The following is a 9652-nucleotide window of genomic DNA, read 5'->3' on the forward strand; positions in this document are numbered from 1 at the left end:
TTTCCCTTTGGTCTGCAGTCCAGGCCCAGAGACCAAAGTGGTGGATCTAAAACAGACATAACTAAAGTTAATCAATTGGTTAGCTGCACAGAGATAACCAAGAAGCATAAAAAACATAGCTGCTGCAAGCTGCTCTGTTTTAAGTTTTGTTTCTTATAGCACAGATTGGATCACAGGGAAAGAAGGACAGTGGGGAAAACTGAGTTTGAAATGTGAAGTTCAGGTTAACACAACGGTTTTGTTTCTAGGAAGTTCCAAGGGTGCAGGCTCTGGATGGAGTCAGGAGTTTAAACATCATGTTAAATCTTTTAAACTGATTTTATTCCTTGAACACAGGTTTGCAGGCCCGGAGCAAGTATACTTGAGAGGAGAGTTGCTGAGGGTTTTAGAGAAATAATTTGACTAAGCTTTTTCTATTAATTTTATAAGAGGTGGTGAAGTATTTTCAGTTTCACTAGCTGGTCTTTAGTTTATTTGACACATGAAGTGTGTCAAGAAGGGGTGATTTTGTGTTTAATTTGAAAATAAGGGGCTTTGCGATCATGTTAGGATTTTCTGGGTGTTTGATAATTTAGCTATGATAAAACTTACTCATAAGTAATTGCTTTTATGCTTAAACTTAATTGATTGAAAATGCTTGTTTTGTTTTCTCTTTGATTTTTTAGTAGAATACATAGGGGGTCAATGTAAAAACAAAATGCTTCTAGACATAGATAACATGAAGGTTCACTTGTAGGTGAGAGTTAAGACACATTTTGCTTGGAAACTTTTGCACTTGCAACAGTTTTTTAATGCGCGCTTACAGACACAGACATGACGTAGATTAGTTTCTGGGGTAGAGGTGAAAAACATTTTGCTTTGTTTTTGCTTAGCAAGCAGTGATGGTGTGATAGATAAGCATGCCCTGAATAGGTCGACAGGAAACATCTGGAGACTGAGAGAACCATATAGGCCAAATGTGGTAGAGCTTGTAAATGTATGTCTGACTTAAAAGAGGAAGTAAGTTGAGTACAGGACGTGCTTGAGATGATCAGATAAGAGAAGAAGAGAGTTTCTTAAAAGGGTGTCAAAGGTTGTTAAAAGTGTAGCTTACCCAAATGAATAAAATTGAAGATATAGATAGATAGATAGATAGACCCTAGAACATGATTGGTTTTGATACGCATAGTAGACTAGTAAGGCATAGTCGGGAGAGGTGTTTTGTTTCCTTTACAGGAGATTTCGGGACCACAGCAACCACAGGGGTGGCGAGACTCCAGGGAGCACCGGACCGAACGGAACCACCAGAGAGGGGCACCCAAAAGAAGCACAGAGCACCACAGTTGAATAAAATTTGTTGTTTAGGAGATTAAAAGCTTGTCAAGGTTAAATGTGAGCATAAAAGTAATGAAGAGTTATGTAAATTGCCCAAGGAATAGTGTTAGGATCGGATTTATGTTACCCATAGAGGGGGTGGGAAAACTTAACTCTATAGAGGCTGTTTCCAAAGAGTGATAAACGTAAGTAGGCCCTTTTACCAGGAAAAGCTAATTCTATTTGTTGTTAGTAAACAGTAGTTATTGAGGGAGTCAGTTAATTAGGTTAACTAATAGAAATATGGTGACCTTTCTGGGGAAAAGGTCAAGAGGGGGTCTGTTAAGTAATGAATATATAATCTTAAATGCTCATATGCTGATTATATTGGTTTATATAAGAGAGGCCCAACTTTTAGTACAGTTTGTGCCGACAGGACTGACAGGAAATTACATGCTTTTGCAGGTGGAAAGTGAAACTAAGCAGAGGAATATGTAAATTAAAGATCATTTTTAAAGTAAAAAGACCACTTTTGAGCCGTGTCTTTCTTGGCCGTAAAGAATACAAAAGAACCGGAATTTAATACCTTCATTGGGCTCCGCCTCGAGGCAGTCAAAGTGCAAGCAGGATTTCTCTCCGAACACAGAGAGCTACCCACAATAATGGGTACTGTTGCAGCACGGGCAAAGTGGACACTCTTGCGTACTGAACTTCTTGTGCTTGCAGTGTGCTGAGTTCTATGCACGCTGAATTTAATTGCGACCTTGAAATGAAATTATTTCGCAGCCTAACATGTCTGGGCCTAAAAACTAGATAATACTACAAGCATAATCATTGCAATTATTGCACAAATGTAGTACAGAACAAGATATTTATGGTTTTCTGTTAACAATGGCTTTCTTCTTGCCACTCTTCCATAAAGGCCAACTTTGTGCAGTGCACGACTAATAGTTGTCCTATGGACAGATTCCCCCACCTGAGATGTAGATCTCTGCAGCTCGTCCAGAGTCACCATGGGCCTCTTGGCTGCATTTCTGATCAGCGCTCTCCTTGTTCGGCCTGTGAGTTTAGGTGGACGGCCTTGTCTTGGTAGGTTTACAGTTGTGCCATACTCCTTCCATTTCTGAATGATGGCTTGAACAGTGCTCCGTGGGATGTTCAAGGCTTGGGAAATCTTTTTGTAGCCTAAGCCTGCTTTAAATTTCTCAATAACTTTATCCCTGACCTGTCTGGTGTGTTCTTTGGACTTCATGGTGTTGTTGCTCCCAATATTCTCTTAGACAACCTCTGAGGCCGTCACAGAGCAGCTGTATTTGTACTGACATTAGATTGCACACAGGTGCACTCTATTTAGTCATTAGCACTCATCAGGCAACGTCTATGGGCAACTGACTGCACTCAGACCAAAGGGGGCTGAATAATTACGCACACCCCACTTTTCAGTTATTTATTTGTAAAAAATGTTTGGAATCATGTATGATTTTCGTTCCACTTCTCACGTGTGCACCACTTTGTGTTGGTCTTTCACGTGGAATTCCAATAAAATTGATTCATGTTTGTGGCTGTAATGTCACAAAATGTGGAAAAGTTCAAGGGGGCCGGATACTTTTGCAAGCCACTGTAGATATCTATCTATCGATCGATCGATAGATAGTACCCTCCATGGAGAAGAAGGCTAGAGGCTAAGATCAAGGTAGCACGTAGGGAGGTTAGCCAACTATCGGAGTTGCAGAAAGGCACGATGAAGAAGGTGCACATTCTACAGAGGCACTGTTAAGAGTATCCTCACCAGCTCCATCACTGTGTGGTATGACTCCTGCACTGGGTCCTGCTGGAAAAAGCTACAATGAGTAGTAAGAGCAGCAGAGAGGATTGTGTTTTCCTTCACGACATTTATTGCCTCACCCAAAAAGCCCTCTGCACTCAAACAGTTTTTTCAGTTTGCTGGAGACTGAAGAGCCTCTGGGCTAGAACCAGCAGACTGAGAGACAGCTTCGTCCATTAGGATGCTGAATTCTCTCCCTGCTTATCAAAAAGGAAAGTTTTAAGCCAAATTTCAAAAGTACAGTTGGTGTATGTCTCCTGAATCTAAACTGGAAGCTGGTTCCATGAAGAGAGCCCTGAAAGCTGAATGCTCTGCCTCCCATTCTACTTCTAAATATTCTAGGAACAACAAGTAAGCCTGCAGTCAGAGAGCAAAGTGTTCTAATTGAATGATATGGCACTATAAGGTCATTAAGATAAGATGGGGCCTGAGTATTCAACGACTTGAATGCAGGATTTTCAATTTGATTCTGGATTTAGCAGAGAGCCAATGAATGCTCTCTCTTTCTAGTCACTGTCAGTACTCTTGCTGCAGCACTTTGAATCAACTGAAGGGTTTTTAGGGACTTTTTAGGACATCCTGATAATAACAAATTACAGTAGTCCAGCCATAGAGACATAGAGGAGTACAGACTCTACTCTGAGCCATCCTCATGAGGCCTGTATTGCCAAACAGGAGTTCATCTTAACTCTTTAAATACTATGACGATTGTTGACTTCTGACCTGGGTATATCACCTTGGTAACTCATGCTGAAAATCAAAAGTCAAAATATGCCTTATTGTATAAAAACAATATGTATAGATCATACGCAAGAATTTGAAATTGCAATGCTCCCACAGCCCTGAGTGTTATACTAAAACAACATAAAGACAAAAAGATAAAAATCTTATATGCAATATAATACAATACAATACAATCTTCTTTTTTTTTTTTTTTTTTAAAAAAAGTGTCCAACACAATCAGAGTGGTTCTGAGATTTGTATGTTTGGTGTGTGTGTGTGTGTGTGTGTGTGTGTGTAGCCCAGATGCTCTTCAGTCTCCTTCCTGATGGCAGCAAACTGAAAAACTGTTGAACAGATGAGTGGAGTCACCTGTAATGCAGAGGGCTTTTCGGGTGAGATGGATGCAATAAATGTCCTGGAGGGAGGATAAAAGAAAACCCCACGATCCTCTCCACTGCTCTCACTACTACTGTGCCTCAAAGTGAGCAAAAAATGCGTTTAGCTCATCCGGTAGAGAGGGGGAACTGACCAGATAAGCTAAATGAATTTTTATCTTGCTTTGAGACACAGAACTACACCCCACCTCTGTCTGCTTCAGAGCAGGTTAAGATCGAGATTAGAGATCAACACGTATGAAATGACCAGTCATTGACCAATTCTTTAGAAAATAGCATCACTATCCCTGTGCTAATGTCTTCGTTTACCTAATGAGCATCTTTTCAATTTTTTTCATTGTCTGTTTTTACTTTATTTCTGTTGCTAACAAACAATTCCACAACAATTTTATTGGTCTAAATCCTCCAGTAAGGTAAGTAAGGTATCCTGGAGCTGTCTTTGACAAGCTTCGGGCAAATTATAGGAAGTGTGCATAAATAAAAACCAGAGTGCGTGTGGTGATGTGATGTGTGTGAGAGTCCAGTCCTACACCTGGTTCAGGGCCCGAATAGCCTGGGGGAAGAAGCTCCTCCTCATTCTCTCTGTTTTGGCCTTAAGGGAGCGGAAGCACTTCCCAGACCTCAACAGTGAGAAGAGTCCATTGTTGGGATGGGAGAGGTCCATCATAATCTTCCTAGCTTTGGTCTTGCACCGCTTGGTGTAGATGGACAGCAGGTCAGGGAGCTCTGATTGAATGATGCGTTTGGCCGAGCGCACCACTCTTTGCAGATCTCGTCTGTCATGCTTGGTGCTGTTCTCAAACCAGGTGCAGATGTTTGCCGTCAGGACGCTCTCGGTGGTGCAGGAGTAAAAGTTCTTGAGCACCTTCAGTGGCAGATGGAAGTCTCTAAGTCTTCTGAGGAAGAAGAGACGCTGACGGGCTTTCTTAACCAGGGAGTTGATGTGGCAGGACCATGACAGGTCCTGAGTGATGTGGACACCCAGGTATCGGAAACTGTCCACTCTCTCCACTGGCGTGCCACTGATGATGAGGGGCTTGTAATTCCTCGCCTGCTTTGTAGTGAAGTCCACGATCAGCTCCTTAGTCTTGCTGATGTTTAGGAGGAGGTTATTCTCCTGGCACCAGGTCTCCAGGTTCCTAATCTCCTCCAGGTAGGCTGTCTCGATGTTGTCGGAGATCAGGCCCACAACAACAGTGTCGTCAGCAAACTTGACAATGGAGGTGGTGTCTGATGCGGCTACACAGTCATAAGTGTACAGTGAGTACAGCAGGGGGCTTAAAACACAGCCCTGAGGCACTCCAGTGCTGAGTGAGATGGAGGGGGAGACTTGTTTTCCCACCCTCACTGATTGGGATCTGTCTGTGAGGAAGTTGAGGATCCACTGACACAGTGATGAGCTGAGTCCTAGATCCGTCAACTTGGTGAAAAGCTTAGAGGGAATCATTGTGTTGAATGCTGAACTGTAGTCCACGAACAGCATCCTAACATAATTCCCTCTGCCAGTGTCCAGGTGACTCAGGGATGTGTGGAGCAGGTGAGATATGGCATTGTCTGTGGAACGATTAGTCCGGTAAGCAAACTGGAGTCGATGGTAGCAGGAAGTGAAGAAGTGATGTGATCTCTCATCAGTCGTTCAAAACACTTCATCACAATTGAAGTCAGTGCTACTGGACGGTAGTCATTGTGGCAAGCAGGCTGTTGTTTCTTTGGAACAGGAACAATAATGGACTGTTTGAAGCACGTGGGAACCACTGCTTGGGCCAGGGAGAGGTTGAAGATCTCCGTGAACACCGGTGCTAGCTGGTCAGCGCAGGCTCTCAGGACCCGGTCAGGGATCGCATCTGGTCCTGCTGCCTTCCTGGTGTTCACCCTCCTGAAGGTGTTCCTCACGGCATGCTCTGTGATGATGAATGCATTTTCTTCACTGGTGCACTCCGAGCGCGCGCAGCCGTTTGTTGTTTTATTTGCTGCGGCTTCGAAGCGAGCATAAAACGTGTTCAGCTCATCAGCCAGTGAAGCATCGGCATTCATCACTGAAGAAGCTGGTCGTTTATAGTCCGTTATAGTCCGCAGTCCTTTCCACAGACTCCTAGAGTCGCACTGTCGTAGCTGTGACTCTAGTTTTTCCCCGTAGCTCCGCTTTGCCTTTCTGACCGCGCTGCGCACGTTGTAGGACGCAGCCTTGTATAGGTCCATATTACCGGAGACGAGCCCTTCATTGTAGGCAGCGGTGCGTGATCTCAGAGCGTCGCGGATGTTTTTATCCACCCACGGCTTCTGGTTGGGAAACATTCGGATGATAGTTCCTTCTGCTGTGTCGTCCGCTAGTTTCCCGATAAATCCCACAACCGCTTCCGTAAACATGTTGATGTCATCAGAGCTGCGCCGAAACATGTCCCAGTCTGCGTCATCCAGTGCGTCCTGCAGCGCGGCCACGGATTGGTCCGTCCAGCGAGCAACCTCCCTCCTGATTGGTGGTTGCTGCTTTAGCCTTTGTTTGTAAGCAGGCATGAGGAAGATGGCGGCATGGTCCGATTTTCCAAATGCCGGCAGGGGCTGAGCCTTGTAACAGTTCTTGAACGGGGTGTAGCAGTGGTCTAATGTCCTAGTGACCCGGGTGGGGCAGTTGATGTGAAATGTCCGTTTGAGATTCACTCTGTTAAAATCTCCCATAACAATGAGTGCGGCATCTTGGTGAAGTGTTTGTTGATGTGTGAGAGCCTCATGCAGCTCACATAAGGCAGTGTCCGAGTCCGCGTGAGGCGGAATGTAAACAGTGCAGGCAATGACCGCAGTGAATTCCCGAGGGAGATAGAAAGGGCGACATTTAACGATCAAAAGTTCCAGATTGGGCGAGCAAGAGCGTGTGAGTGGGGAGATGTTTGTGCTGTCGCACCATCTGTTGTTCACCATCAAACACACTCCACCACCTCTTTTCTTACCCGACTCCATTGTCCTGTCCATGCGGTAAACCGAAAAGAACCGCGTCGGCTGCACGGCGCGGTCTGGTATCACTGGGTTCAGCCAAGTCTCGGTGAAGCAGAGGAGGTTGCACTCCCGAATGTCTCTCTGGAACTTGATTCTGGCTCGTAGCCTGTTCCTGATGCCGGCTCGTTTCCCTCGAGGCCGTCGCTTAGGGTCGCGTCCTTTGTTCTCTCTCAGGATCTCGTTTGGCCAGGTTGGGTCCGGAGTTAAACATGGTGAAATGTTCGTGTATTGCAGACCAATAGAAACCAGAGTGTCTCTACTGTAGCGAATTTGTGTGTTTTGCATGATGCCCATGCAAGATTATGGCAGATATAGCAAAAAGTGACGAAAAACCGCAAAAAGTGGAGAAGTTGGGGCAGAGCATCCAGCACGGCAGCCGACCTCACCTGCGCCATTTTGCCATTTTGCCCAAGTGACGTACGCAAGTTTTTGGGAGTTAGACCAGAGGACGAGGTCTGGTCACAGAGTTGTTGTTACGATCTTTGTGGGAAAAATTAGCCTCTGCATCTGCCAATCCCTGGCAACCTTCAGTGGGCCCAGGTCTGGGGTTGAGGGGCTTGTCCTCGGCTTGTCTCCTTCCTGGACAAATGTTGATGAAAACTGACGCTGCTCTTGGTTTGTGAAAGGTTGAGCGATGATGGATTTTCTTTTGCACTCAACTTTCTCGGCTAAACACCTGAGAACCTGGTTGTGTCTCCATGTGTATCTGCCCTGAGTAAGGCTAGTCCTACAACCAACCAAGATGTGCCTGAGTGTTGCTGGGACTGTACACAGGGGGCAGGATGGGTCCTTTCCAAACCACAGCTGCAGATTTATTGGGGAAGGTAGCACATCGCATGTCGCTCGGATGATGAAACTTAGTCTATTAGACTCCATGCCCCAGATTTCACTCCATGAGAGTTTCCTCTTTTCCATACTCTCCCAATTCATCCAGCGACCCTGCTTGGCCAGTGCCATGGCTCTGGCATGTCTGGCTGTTTCCTCCTGTCGACGCACCTCCTCCACCACCATTTTTTGACGTTCGGTTACAGATGCCTGTTGCCACCGAGGTGTTACTGCGCCAAGACCAAATCCTCCTCTACCCTGTTGGACGTGACCACATCACAGTGCCGAAGAGCGGATTTCGCCTGTAGCACAGATGTGGCTGCGGTCCACTTCCTCCCCATTGCTAGGGTGGGAGCAGTGCCTCTCACTATGGGGTCCCGGGAGCCCGTGAGTGACATCTCAAGCCTTACTTTTGCACATTTAAACTCCTCAACCAGGCTAGGGATAGGCAATGACAGTATCCCGTCGCTGTAGAGTCCAACGCTGCTGAGGCATTTGGGAAGTCCGAGCCACTTCTTAATGTAGGAGCTCACTAGCCTCTCTAGTTGATTGGCATGATTGAGTGAGACCTCGTACATTGTCAACTTCAGTTTCCCTGGGAGTGCAGTGTTGCTAATCTGCTTGAGGTCATCAGCCAAGTTCTGCCTTAGTTGTTCTAGTTGCCACGTATCATTGAAGTCTGCATTATACCACCATCCCAGGCTCTTTATGGGCTTCTCTAAGACTGCTGGAATTGGTTCTCCACTGATATAGAATTGCTCGGCTGACAGTTTTCCTTTTATGATGGAGATACTGCAAGATTTACTTGGCTTAAACTCCATTCTTGCCCATTCTATGTTTTCCTGGAGCTTCTGTAGCAATCGCCTAGTACATGGTTTTGTTGCTGTAATGATGGTCATGCCATCCATGTAGGCCCTAATGGGTAGAAGACGAAGGCCACTCTTGAGTCTCTCACATCCCACTACCCACCGGGATGCCCGCATAACCAACTCCAATGCCATGATAAATGCCAGAGGGGAAATTGTGCAGCCAGCCATAACGCCAATTTCCAGGTGCTGCCAAGGAAATTGGAGTTATTAGTTATTATTAGTTATTAGTGATGTGTGAATGATGAGCAATACCTTTGTAGAAAGGCAATTTATAAAGTTCGTCCATTTACTAGTATAAAGGGCAGATCTGCCAGATGCAATGTGGTACGTGCTGACTAATCCACTCAATATGCTGTCTACGTCTGAATATAGATTTGAAACCTTATACCTTAAATTCCCCACCCCAACTAAAAAAAAAAACTTCGTTTACGCCCATGGAGCTTAACCTAAACCTAAATCCTTGACTTTAATCCCACTATTTTTAACAGCTTCTGAGCTTTCTTAATATTATTATAAGTTTTAGTGGGGAACGCTGCCTTGTTTATTGTTGTGTCATGAAGCCTTATGCAAACTGCAAGAAAACAGAGGCACCTGTTGCTACTTTTTTCCATCTTGTTCTGTGTGTGTAAGGTTCTTAAATGAAAATAGCTGCAGAGTAACTTGAAAGCTCTACTTTGGAGCTTGGAAGCCTGACACCGGACCAGCATGAAACAATGGAACTGTGAGAAGAG

This window comes from Perissodus microlepis, chromosome 19 (genome assembly GCF_051167445.1).
Source record: "Perissodus microlepis isolate ML-2025 ecotype Zambia chromosome 19, ASM5116744v1, whole genome shotgun sequence".
Taxonomy (NCBI): domain Eukaryota; kingdom Metazoa; phylum Chordata; class Actinopteri; order Cichliformes; family Cichlidae; genus Perissodus; species Perissodus microlepis.